This window comes from Ictalurus punctatus, chromosome 3 (genome assembly GCF_001660625.3).
Source record: "Ictalurus punctatus breed USDA103 chromosome 3, Coco_2.0, whole genome shotgun sequence".
Lineage (NCBI taxonomy): Eukaryota > Metazoa > Chordata > Actinopteri > Siluriformes > Ictaluridae > Ictalurus > Ictalurus punctatus.
The window spans coordinates 15063900-15077921 of NC_030418.2; the positions used below are offsets into that span (position 1 = coordinate 15063900).

Genomic DNA, 14022 nt, shown 5'->3' on the forward strand with positions numbered 1-14022 from the left:
AATAATATTCAGGTCGACACACTGACTTCCTTCGCCCGTTTTCTCTCTCTTTTTTTTTTTTTGGATCGGTGATAAAAAAACAACAACGCCATTATCGTGTCGGAAACGCTGCTGGGATTTGGGGTCTCTCCCCCGCTCCCCCGCCTCGTACACCTCACTAAACTAGTGTATTAACCACTAAAGTAAATTATTCAGCTGCTGGAGAGCATAGCTGGGTTCCGTTATATACTGGCGGTTATAAACCAGTTGAACCAGACTTTACAGTGCTGTACATGACTAGTGTTTTGTGGATGAACTCTATCTGGATGTCCTGTTTACAGGCAGCATGAAGCTCCCAATCAGGTCAGGGTTACTTCACATGCGTTAGAGGAAAATCGTTTAAAAGTCAGTTTTACATTCAGTTCAAAGTCAGCTCCCTGAAATAGAAATGAATTTGTATTGTTTTTAAAACACGAGACATTATCTGAAAGGAAAAAAAAAAGTGGTGCCCCATCCACCACCCGTTTTTTGAAACATTTACTTAGCTTTAATTGAGTAGTCTCTTGTTTACTGTTGCGTGTTGGATATAATTTCACACTCTTAACTGTGTTTGTGTTGTTCTGGGGGAATCCCAGGGTCCTGTGTAGAGTCCACACAACAGTGTGTGTGTTTGAATAGAGATACCGGGTGAATTAGGATGCTAGTAAGAACCCTGTAGTGAGAGTGTACAGAAACGAACAGAGGAACAGGAGCTGTGTTGTGTTTTTATTATTATTATTATTATTATTATTATTTTATTGTTGTTGTTGTTGTTCGTCCACTTGAACAACTTTTTCATGCATGTAAAAACAAACCGTATCGCACAGCGGTGTATGTTCGTGGACACGAGTGAAATCCCGGAGTCTGTGTGAGTGAGGTGTGTCTAACTCGTGACTGAAGCGGAAGTTTGCTCCGGATTGCGGTGCTGGAGTTAAAGCGCGCAGTGAGGCGGGTGTGGCGCCTCCTAAACCCGCACTGTCCTGAGGACTCCTCAAACGCATCCTGTCTCAGCACTTCCTAAAGCTGTTTGTCTTGACAGACCCAGCCTGAGTGGGTCTGTTGACCCGAACTGAATCGTTCATTCCGTTTGTTCTGGTGTCGTCTTCGAGCTTAATGTAACTTGTGCACCTGTTCATGCGCTCCTTCAGTTCACTCGTGTTTCACCCCTTCAGTCCAACTATAAACCCAGAGAACAGCGCCATGTCACTTCTCCTTATCTCTTTTACTTCCCCTAGTTGTGTTTCTGTTCACGCTGCTGGGAAGAACATATAAAACATCACAGAACTTCTAATGAATTAGATCCATTAGCGCTATTGGTCCTTTATGGTATCCACTAGGCGTAACATGCCACCTATAGAAGGCAAAAATTTACCAGGGCCCATTATAGTTTCCACTAAAACCATTAGCGCTATTGGTCCTTAATGGTATCCACTAGACGTAACATGCCACCTATAGAAGGCAACAATTTACCAGGGACCATTATAGTTTCCACTAAAACCATTAGCGCTATTGGTCCTTAATGGTATCCACTAGGCATAACATGCCACCTATAGAAGGCAACAATTTACCAGGGACCATTATAGTTTCCACTAAAACCATTAGCGGTATTGGTTCTTAATGGTATCCACTAGACATAACATGCCACCGATAGAAGGCAACAATTTACCAGGGACCATTACAGTTTCCACTAAAACCATTACCGGTATGGGTTCTTAATGGTATCCACTAGACATAACATGCCACCGATAGAAGGCAACAATTTACCAGGGACCATTACAGTTTCTACTAAAACCATTACCGCTATTGGTCCTTAATGGTATCCACTAGACATAACATGCCACCGATGGAAGGTAACAAATAACCAGGGACAATTTCAGTTTCCATTAAAGCCATTACAAATTCTATGATGGTTTCTCTTGTCGTTGTTGTTGTTGTTGTTGTTGTTGTTGTTGTTGTTGTTGTTGTTTCTTTTTTCCAGCAGGGACTCTTGGTTTGGTTCAGTTTGACACAGTTACTGTCCTCTGAAGTAGATTGAGGGTGTGGTGTTAACTTCATCAAAATGCAGCAGGCAGAGCAGACTATTCAAGTGGTTTGTGTTTTGTTAAACCTGAGGCCACAGTTAGGGGTAATAAATCATGAAGGTGATGATGAAGTCTTCAGGCAGTTACAAATAGCATTTGTTTTTGACTTAATAAAAAATAATAATTGCTTTTCTTTTCCTAAGCAGTTATGCAGAAAGTGCAAAAGGCAGTGTAACTGTACAGTGGTGAGCGAAAGCCTGTTTTAGAGGGTTTAGTTTTCCACTTTATCTTTATGAATTGTTTACGGAAGATCTTTTCCACCACATATGAGAATATATTATGGAGGTTTATCTCTTGATCCTTTTTACGTTGCGGTTGCAACTTAAGATTGTGTAAGATTTTCATGCAACTGTGATTTTTATTTATTTATTTTTTTCCCCCTCACTATTGAGAGTCAGTATCAGACAATTGTCCATCCATCTATTTTCTGTGCCATTTATCCTACGTGGGGAGCCTATCCCAGGGGGCTCGGGGCACAAGGTGGGGGACTCCCTGGACCGGGTGCAAAGCCATTGCAGGGCGCAATCGCACGCACTCACACACGCATTCAATTTAGAGATGCCAATCAGCCTACAACGCTGATTGTGTGTGAACCGGAGGAGGAAACTAGAGTACCCGGAGGACACCCCCGAAGCACGGGGAGAACATGCAAACGCCGTGCACACAGGGCAGGGACAGGAATTGGACCCCCAACCCTGGAGGTGCAAAGCAAGTGTCCTTACCATTAAGCCACAGTGCTCCCCATCACTTTACATTTCACAGCTGTACTCCATATTACACAGTTGTGAGGTTTTAGCTCACAAATAATTATCACACTAATTTGTTATTTGCGACTCGGGCCCTGTTTACACTAGTGCGTTTTGATTTTAAAATGAAAACGTTCCTCGTCCACACTGGCGTATCCGCCGTGTTTCAGAAACGATCTCCGTCCACACTGCACGACCGAATACGCATGTCACATGACCATTCATGCACACTAGGTATGCGCATACACGGGTAAACAGGAAGTTGGTTGCTAGTCACCGACAGGCACAAAAAAACGGCGTTCCATGTAGGGTGTACGCCGCTCGAAATGAGATTTGTTGCCGATTGCTCTAATCATAGCTCGCCTCTTGCGCATGTAGGCAGCTGCTGTATTATAAAATACGGAATTTATAATACAAAGCCCGCTAAGCTTGCGGTTCAGTCTCCGTGTTGTTGTGTATACGATCAAGGTAGCGTAATGGTCATATGGTGGCTTGATGAATCAGGGAAGGACACGCAATGAATCCAGAAGAACCAATCAGGGGGCGAATGTGGGCGGAGCCACACCTTCATTTTCCAAAGTCTTTGTTTTGGTCTGTTTACACTGAAACGCAAGACCGGAGTTTTCAAACTAAAACGGGGTTGTCTATGTTTCCAAAAGTCTCCGTTTTCGAGGTTCAAAAACGCCAGAGTAGTGTGGACGACAGGCGTAATCGTAGAATAAGTTATGCGTTTTAAAACGAAAACAATTATTTCCAGTAGTCAAACCACAGCAAAAGCCAGCAGTGTGAATGAGTACTGTAATCTACCGGAGGTTTTCCGTGTGAACTGGCCACTCTAGTTGATTGTCTCAGGCTGAACAGGATAGTGTGCCTGTGGTGTTGGGTAGAGTTGGGGGATAGCCTGTTAAACTGAAGTCACAGTAACTCACAATTGCGAGTTAAAAAGTTTGTATAATAAAGTTGCCGTATTTTTCTTACGTGTTGGAAACAAGCTTCTATCATTGTTACAGTGTTTGGCACTATAAACCCAGGTCAGAATTAGTTTGAATGGAGAGTAGACTTTCACACTTTCATATTTTCACATTGTCACTTCTAGGTTAGAGCTGATCTGTCAGCCAAGACCGGTGAAAAGAGAATAAAAAACATTTCATCAGTTACTGCGTGCAGTTTACTTTAATAAAGGTGCTCAATGTGTGATTTTGTTCAGACAGCACAAGCTTTTAATTCATCATCTAGAACTTCATTTACTTATATTTACTGTAGCATGTCCTTACGTTTATATTGAGCTGTTAAGAACTAGTCTACAGTGCCCTCCACTAATATGTGTACTCTTGGTATATATGAGCAAAGAAAGCTGTGAAAATTTGTCTTTATTGTGGAACCTTTTGATCTTTTGTTAAAAAAAATTCACAAAAATATTCTGATTTCATGGGATATCAAAAAATTGCAAACAAAACACAGGTTTATAAAAAAAAAAAAAATCTTTTGTTAAATATGTCTGCCACAATTATTGGCACCCTTTTAGTCAATACTTTGTGGTACCTCCCTTTAGCAAGATAACAGCTCTGAGTCTTCTCCTGTAATGCCTGATGAGGTTGGAGAATACATGGCAAGGGATCCGAGACCATTCCTCCATACACAATCTCTCCAGATCCTTCACATTTCCAGGTCCATGCTGGTAGACTCTCCTCTTCAGTTCACCGCACAGGTTTTCGATGGATTTCAAGTGAGGGGACTGGGATGGCCATGGCAGGACCTTGATTTTGTGGTCAGTAAACCATTTTCGTGTTGATTTTGATGAATGTTTTGGATCATTGTCCCGCTGGAAGATCCAACCACGGAACATTTTAAGCTTTCTGGCAGAGGCAGTCATGTTTTCATTTAATATCTGTTTATATTTGATAGTCCATGATGCCATGTATCCTAACAAAATGTCCAGGTCCTCACAGAAAAACATCCCCAAAACATTAAAGAACCACCACCATATTTAACCGTGGGCATGAGGAACTTTTCCATATGGCTACCTCTCTGTGTGCACCAAAACCACCTCTGGTGTTTATTGCCAAAAAGCTCTATTTTGGTTTCATCTGACCATAGAACTCGATCCCATTTGAAGTTCCAGTAGTGTCTGGCAAACTGAAGACGCTTGAGTTTGTTTTTGGATGAGAGTAGATGATTTTTTTTTGCCACACATTTTTTGCACAACCTTTTGCCGCACATCTTACCCATTATTATGAATGTGTAAGGGAATTTGGCCTATGTGCTACCTCATATTTATACCCCTGTGAAACAGGAAGTAAAAAAAACAACAACAAAAAAAGTAAATATAAATGGGAATATACTTCAAATATATTTTTATCATATGAATTCATGTAGGTGGCAGTAATTGTGGCACACTTATTTAACAGATTTTTTTTTGGAAAAATCTGTGTTGTGTTTGCAGTTGTTTGATATCCATGAAATCAGAGTATTTTTGTGAAGTCTTTGAATAAAATATCAAAAGACTTCTTTGCTCATATTTACCAAAGGTGCCAATATTAGTTGGGGGCACTGTATATAATTTTTTTTTTTCCCAGTGTCTAGCCATGTGATCTATGAATGTGTAGAGCCTCTTGCTGCTGATCTTCAAAGCCATACTTACATGTTTACAGGATGGATCTTCCCTCGCTGTAACACTGAATCGGCAGCTCATAAAACAACTGTATGGTGGGGATCTGCGGGTGGTAGGAGCAGGGATAAAGGACGACTTGTTTCCAAAGAGCATGCTTAAGTTTGCTTTTGTCCTTCAAATAATGCTCGAATTCAAAGAGAAGGGCATCACTTCAATCCCTAGCACCACTGAGCTTTCACTGCTGGGCCCCTGACCAAGGCCCTGTCATGGTTGATCATACACCCTGAGCACAGCTTTATAACAAGCTAGGATACGCAAGGAAAAAAGTAAAAATGAACTTGCACATGTGATAAGTTTAGTCAGGCAGACTGGCCAGTCGATGGCACATGATGTCAAACGCACATAATGTGATTCATTAACAATGATTTTCATAATCGATTATTATCGATTTTATTGATTAGTGTTATCAATTTCTTAACGTGTAAATATTTGTGCTAACATGAAAAATTCAACAACTGAGAGATAAACTGAACCAGTTTCACAGACATTTGATGACCAGAAATGGAATAATGAGTCCCTGAACAAAGAGGGGTCAATATTAAAATTAACAGTCAGTATCTGGTGTCCTCCAGCTGCTATAAGTACTACAGTGCATCTCATCCTCATGGACTGCACCAGATTGGCCAGTTCTTGCTGTGAGATGTTACTCCATTCTTCCACCAAGGCATTTACAAATTCTCCATCACGTCCGGGGGGACACATGGGTACATGTAATTTTACACTGCAAGGACAATCAGCTGTCCTTCCTGTCTCTCTGTAGCACTGTCTTGGGCGTCTTACATTACAGACTTTGCAGTTTATTGCTCTGGCCACATCTGCAGTCCTCATGCCTCCCTGCAGCAGGCCTATGGCATGTTCACGCAGGTGAGCACGAACCCTAGACATCTTTCTTCTGGTGTTTTTCAGAGTCAGTAGAAAGGTCTCTTTAGTGTGCTAAGTTACTGTAACTGTGACCTTAACTGCCTACCGTCTGTAAACTGTTAGTGTCTTAAGGACTATTCCACAGGTGCATGTGCAGTAATTGTTTATGGTTCATTGAACAAGCATGAAAAACATCGTTTAAACTCTTTCCAATAAACATCTGTAAAGCTTATTTGGATTTTACAAAATTATCTTTAAATTACAGTCTCCTGAAAAAGGGAACTTTCTTTTTTTTTTTTTGCTGTTTGTATATATAATTTTTTTGTTTGTTTTTATTTATATATATATATATATATATATATATATATATATATATATATATATATATATATATATATATATATATATAGAAAATAAATGCTGTTGGGTTTTGCTGAAAAAATAAGAAGCGAGTGCGACAGTCAAAGTCTCCAGAAGAACCGTGTCTGGTTCTGCAACATGCTCAGTAAAACTTACAGCTCATATCCTTATAAAACTGCACAAATTCTGCCTGAGACTACAGTTTTGTCTTTAAAGCAAAGGGTCATCACAACAAATATTGCCTTTGATTCATTTATTGCTGTTTCCTTTATAGTATTTCTTTTAACGGAGAAGCATTTAATCTTATTATGTTTGAAGGCATCTTCGCTCTACAGCTTTTTGCATTAACATTTTGCACAGGTGTGTGTGTGTGTGTGTGTGTGTGTGTGTGTATACATATGTGTATATATGTATATGTATCATATTACATTAAAAAAAAAAAAAAAATGTCTACACCATAGGGAAATTGTTTGTTGTTTTCTGACATACTTTGATAAGCAAACATTTGATCCTCTTTGAAACAGTGCCTATTAATAAAGATGATGCCCTCTATCAAATGACACACAATTTACCTTTTGTATTAATTTTCACAATTTAAATGAACACAAAAAACAATATTAAATATATTATCCTTCATTCAGTTCTGTAACAATCAAATTTAACAGATTTGTTTTGTCCAATTACCCAAATAATGTAAAGTTAACTATTAGGATATGCAAAACAACAGTCGAGTATTGAACTTAGTAGCTCCAGACTAACATCTTGCAAATACATAAAGTTTAAATATACTACACAATCATTAATGAAAGCAACAGGCAAAACCCAGAATGGCAGAGGGTCTCTATTCTGTTGTTTTTGTTGTTGTTGTTGTACTCTGTATATTGAACTGGATGCCGTGTTTTCAGGTGGTGTGTCAAATCTGTTGAGGAATTGTGCTTTGGCACTGTGCCCCCTCTTGAAATTTCTGCTGAACACACACTGCAGATGGCAAAGTTGATGTCCTTACCAGAAACTTTTTGGAAAGTATTTCCGAACCGCTGATATGATTGCCCTTTGCCAGGTAGCGCCGTGATAACCGTCGGCTAGATCAAAAGTGAAAAAGGCGGGGCGGGCATGGTGGCATTTTCGGCTCATATTTGTGGCCTGTTTTCTCTTTCAGCCAAAAACCGAAAATGTTCGGTGGACGAAATTTAGGTGCATCCCTACGAAAAAGAAAAAAAAAGATCAGATTATTGGGAAAAATTAAGTACACCCCTATATTTATCACACCTTCGAATCCATAAAATTAGAATCGGGTGTTCAAGACTGGGTGCCCGTGATTAGGGAGTGCAGGTGGAACCGGTCTTATTTACACCCCTCTCATATCTAGTGTCTGGTGTTCCCGTTGTTACTGAGGTGTGTGGTGCAATCATGCCAAGATCTAAAGAGTTCTGTAAGGCCTTCAGAAAAAAGGTTGTGGATGCCTACGAGTCTGGCAAGGGATTTAAAAAGATCTCCAAATGATTTGAAATTCGTCATTCCATGTTAAAGAAGGTCATCTACAAATGGCACAGATTTCAAACGACTGCCTATTTGTCCAGGACTGGCCGTCCCAGCAAATTCAGCCCCAGAGAAAGAAGTCTCCAAGAACCCCAGAATTTCATCATCAAAGTGCATGCATCTACAAGCAGAAAGAGATTGCACAAATTTGACCTGCATGTGAGGCATGCCAGCAAAAAAAAACCTTTGCAAGATTACAGTTTGCCAATGAGCATATAGGCCAAGACGAGGTCTTTTGGAATAATGTGCTCTGGACTGACGAATGAAAGATAGAGTTGTTTGTCCACAGTAACAACATACATGTTTGTCACAGACCAAAGACAGCTTTTCAGGAGAAGCACCTCATACCAACTGTGAAGCACAGTGCTGGAAATGTTATGGTTTTGGGTTGCTTCACTGCCTCAGGGACTGGACAGCTTGCATTCATTGATTTTAAATATGAATTCTGCCTCATATCAAAGAGTGCTTGAAGATAATGTGAGGTTATCTGAACCGAAAGTGGACCATTCAGCAGGATAAAGATCCTAAGCACACTCGCAAATCCACCAAGGAATGGCTCAAAAAGAAGAAAGAGGGGTATGGAATGGCCTAGTCAAAGCCCGCATTTGAATCCCATTTAAATGTTGTGGGGGAATTTGAAACAGACAGTACATGCAAGAAACCCCTCAAACACCCTGCAACTGAAAGAATATTGCATGGAAGAGTGGTCAAAAATTCCAGCAAGCCCATACTAGCTTCTGAGACCACGGGTGTGCTTAATTTTTCCACAGAATACCACATCTGCTGATATTTCTGTTGAATAAATGATTGAAAAAGCTCATTTTGCTTGTGGTTTTCTTCAAGTATATCAGCTTCATTAATAGACACTGTTTCATAGATGAGCAAATGCTTGCTTGTCCAAATATGTCGAAAAAGACAGCTCTGTGTGTGTGTGTGTGTGTGTGTGTGTGTGTGTGTGTGTGTGTGTGTGTGTGTGTGTGTGTGTGTTTGTTTCCCCCTAGCAGTTTGTTAGCAAATCTATATTGTGCATCATAGATATGAAATGTCACCAGCCCAAGTAAAGACATACCAATAGGCCTGTATGATTGATCAATATTGTGATAAATTACGCTATAATAAACACATTTATGAGATATCTTACACATTGTGATTTTTAAATTTTTAGTAAAAAATATATGTATATAAACGGACTGAAACTGACTCATTTGATATCCAAATTCACACTTAAATCATATTATATTTTCGTCATGTCCTTCACCCTTAATGCTGATACAGCCACGTGAATGTACATATCATGGAGAACAAAACTGCACTGCATGTCAAGTGTTTGTTTATTTTTGTTTTTTTTTGGGGGGGTAAGCTACTTACGCCAGTGGTGGCATTGTATGTGACACACGTTTACACAAATTCCTGAAGAGTTCGCTGAGCTGTGCATTTATCCTACTGTATTAGTCCCCAACGCACCTGCAGCTCAGATCATCACACATAAAAAAATGACATTCACATCTGTGTGTATCCCATGTTCGCTCCTGTATTGCAGTTTCCACTCCCAGTATCACATCCAAATGCAATAAAGAACGATTAAACGCTAATCTGAATGCTTATTTAATTAGCGGTGCATATGTGTATAATAAATGCTAAACAGTCTGTGTTGTTACCACTCTATCATGAGGCCAGTAGCATGGAGAAGCCAGCCTATTGTGCTCGGTTCCTAAGAATCAACACCCGCAGGCCTTTCCCGAGACATGGAACAGCTTAACTGGGGGGATGGTGTTCCCCTGGGACCATTTCAGCAATGCACAGCCTGGCTGAATGGCAAGCGGGAGTCTAACCCAGAAACCCGGGAGACTTGCACATACATGTACTATACCATGAAAGCAAATACAGTAGAGCTCGGCTTTGCGATGAATGTCTCCGAGATGCTGGTTATGGTTTAGAGAGAGCAGCGGCGCACAGAGCAGTCATATGGAGAGTAGTGGAAGGGAAGGAAAGACCACTAATTTCCCTTGTGTGAGCCTCAGCAGGGATGAGCAACAACTCTGGCAGTGCTGCTCGATCAGACAACATGCATATAATATTTTATTTAAGCACCGTTTGTTTTCACTAGCCATAGCTATACGGATTACGGTCGATTCTCGTCTGGTGTCTAGAAGAGTGTTTGAGTGGCTCTCTCTAAAATGAGTAAAGCCCAGAGAAAGTAAATGAATTTGAACGTCAGGACCTGGTTAATAATCACCTCTCGGTTAATCATTAACGACTGTGCTGTATATAGAACAGTGAGATTGTATGAGAGGGATTTTTGTGCATACGCTGCCCACTAGTACTGCGTTACTACAGATCATGCACCACACTGGTACCAACATGTAGGGTTTTGAGCACCTGAGCTTTGCTTTCACCCCGTTCCTTTTCTTTGTTCAGGCTTTGCTAGAAAACACACCAGAACTTGTGACCCTCTGTGTGAGACTGAGAGTGAGAGAGTGAAGCCTAGAGGTGCCAAATCAAACACCGGGCATTGTATGTTTGTGTGAGTAGCAGAAACGAATCTGCTGTAATATGAAATTATTTTTTTTCTTTCTTAGCGGGTCCCAGAAGAAACTGCTAGTAAGAAATGTCTTTCCATGATGTATCGGATGATATTGGTGTGAGGTTTTGGCCCAAAATGTATTTGAGGTATGTTTTGAGGTGCACTTGGTTATGGATGAAAACATAATTCCCATAACATCGAGTTGTAACTGTAAGTAAATAATTAATCATATTGACTTTTTTGTTTGTTTGTTTACTTGAATGTGTGTGTGTGTGTGTGTGTGTGTGTGTGTGTGTGTGTGTGTGTGTGTGTGTGTGTGAGTGTGTGCGTGCGTGTGTGTGTGTGTGTGTGCAATCCAAGTGTGTAGCTCAGCTTTGACCTGATTGAGTGTATTTTTGGGCTAGTGGCGATTCCTGGGAGACCTTTTGTAGAAGTAACACTTGAGGTGCCCTATCTGACTGACACACACACACACACACACACTTGCTGTTACAGCTCTCTCTTCTGCCTGCCTGGCACAAACCATGGCAGACGTCTAGCTCCAGCTGCCTACTGCTTAGCAACAGCCAACCAGAAGCCTCGAGCTTGGAAACTTGTTAGCCAATTAGAAGGATGGAAGGAGAAAGTGCTCAGAATTTGAGTTGGGTAGAGAGAGAGAGAGAGACAGGGAGAGAGAGGCGCAGGAAAAGGAGACCGCCGTGTCCATGTGCATGTTTTATTGTTTTGTATGTCTGTTGTGTGAATAAAGTGATTGTGAAGCTGTAGGATATGATATTGTAGGTGTGTTAGTAAAATTGCACACATCACATCTTGAATGTCAGCATGCCACAGTACCATAGTTTAATATGATTTAGCAAAATGTTTTATTTCATACCTGACAAGTACACGTCTCTGTCTCTGAAATAAGTGGAGGTTCCTTAAACAACTTCTTTAAAGTCTCTGAAGGATAGCCAGGGAGGTCTGTGAATTATTATTATTATTATTATTATTATTATTATTATTATTATTATTATTATTATTATGTAATGTATTATTATAACGATGGAAATCATAGCTCAAAAATAACCAAACCCTATCAATAAGGTCAACTTTAAACGAACAACAACTGAAGCTCCATGGCTCCAGTACCAATGTTATTGTGCATATTTAAAGAGCCTAATATTCGAATTGTCCGGTATTGTTCATAAAATACATTTGTGCTGAGGGAGTCTGTGCAGTTGTTGTGTGTTGATGGTTTTTTTGTTGTTTTTCTTTTTTACAATTAAAATTGAAGGAGTCCCTGGCTGAGTGTTTGAGAACCCTTGAGTTATATGTTGAATGAGCAGCACAGGTTTAGCAGCCAGTAGTTTCGAAGCCAGTGGGTTAGTTTTGCACACTGACCAGGGCAACATTCATAACTTCTTTAGGAAATCTACACAAGTATTGTTCTCACCATTCTCGTTCTCACTGCATTGAAAGTGAAACATTTTATCAAGTTGGAAGAGTGCTTTAGACGTGACAAAGATGTTAATATGTGCCTGTACCGCCTAAACCGTCCCTGGGTTACAGAAAAGGTTTAAAAGCAGTTTCAAAGCATGTCAATTCTGCTGAAGTTATGTGAGCTTGCACTGTGCAGACGTTCCTCACTGATTACTCGACAAGTTAGTTTGAATCCTTACGAGTCCTTACGAGCTTCGAGAGCGAGAGAAGCGGCTCGACAGGCTGAATTTATTACTTGTTTCAAAGTTCCCTTATTTGTTTATTGATGGTTTTCCGAACGACTACTTGAGACTTTGCAGAGGACCCGCCCTGCTGCAGTGCTGCAGTGGGTGGAGAGCATGAGAAAGGTGGGGAGAAGGGGATGAAAAACGGGGGAGAGAGTGTCAGGCAGATCTTTTTAAAACCAGTGAAAAAGACATCGTGACGGAGAGCCCGAGCACTAGGACCCAGCGCTCTTGTCTTCGTTTTGGTTTCTTACTGCTTAGCAACAACAAATCAGCTGCCCAGATCAAGGCCAGTCCTTAACCAATGAGAGGAGCAGAGCGGCATGCCATGGAGTTTTGATTTCAGCGCCTGTGAGTTCTGAGATGGGGAGAGAGAGAGAAGGAGAGAGAGAAGGAGAGAGAGAATGAATACAGGCGGGGCGAAGCAGGGATGAGTGAAATGATGTGATGATGATGATTATGATTTTGATGAGAGTATCATTGAGGGCATTTGGCTTAAAAGTTTCTTTTGTGGCTCGTTGTTGTACCACAGGAATAAAACTTTGTATCGCCATGGTGATCATTTGGTGGTAATGTGGAAGAGAGAAAAATGCTGTTGGTATATTTGAGTGTGTGTCCCCAAGTGCTGATGACCACATGGTCAGTTTAATGAGGTGGGTGTGTGTGTGTGTGTGTGTGTGTGTGCTGCAGATGGTGATGGCTCTCAGTTTGGGTGTGGTTGTATGACGGTACGTGACATGGACTTCAATGAGAGACTCCGTGGACACTTTTATCAGCTGCACATCCTAATCAATACATGCAGTAAAACTTGATGAGCACAAAACCCATTCCTTCACAAAATCAAGTTTGACAGCTAAGCTCTTAACGTAATCAGACTCCTCCAGCAGCGTTATTGAATGCTCTTTAGCGTTTAGTTTTATCTGAATAAATTGCTCGATGTATTTCATTTTTTCTTACATTTTTATTTTTAAACTTCGTCACATCCTGAATAAACCTTAGTTCTTAATCTGAAACATGTGATGCATTAAAGACACACCTTGGTTGTGTATATAGTGTATAGATGCAAAGGACCTGTTTGACTAGTTGATGTATACACGCAACACCTCAAACACGGTTTTGTGTTTGTGCTGCATTGCTTCACGTGTGTATAATATTGTGTGTGTGTGTGTGTGTGTGTGTGTGTGTGTGTGTGTGTGTGTGTGTGTGTGTGCGCGCTTTGATTCCTTTAGGTCTTTAGGGTTTCTTCAGGTTTCTGTGCCCCCAAATTTTTTTTGCACCCACTTCAGCTCTCGGTGGTGTTTTGAACTGCACTGCTTCTCTGCAGGGGTGTGGCTTCACATCCACAACTTCCCCACGTGCTCACACTGCCGCTGGATTTTCATTCTCCTGTGTGTGTGTGTGTGTGGGGGGGGGGGGGGGGGGGGGGGGTATACTTGACAGCTCGCAGTGGGATGGCGGTTGCCGCTTACTGTTGCATGGTTACAGTGAGTGCTCTCTGCTCATTGGCTGATCTTTTTCA

General features: G+C 40.9%; 1 protein-coding gene across 2 annotated transcripts in view; it reads left to right on the top strand.

The window, feature by feature from the left end:
• Positions 1 to 14022, top strand: part of eif2ak3 (eukaryotic translation initiation factor 2-alpha kinase 3) — a 40293-nt gene that overhangs the window by 744 nt on the left and 25527 nt on the right. The gene's annotated exons all lie outside the window — the stretch shown is intronic.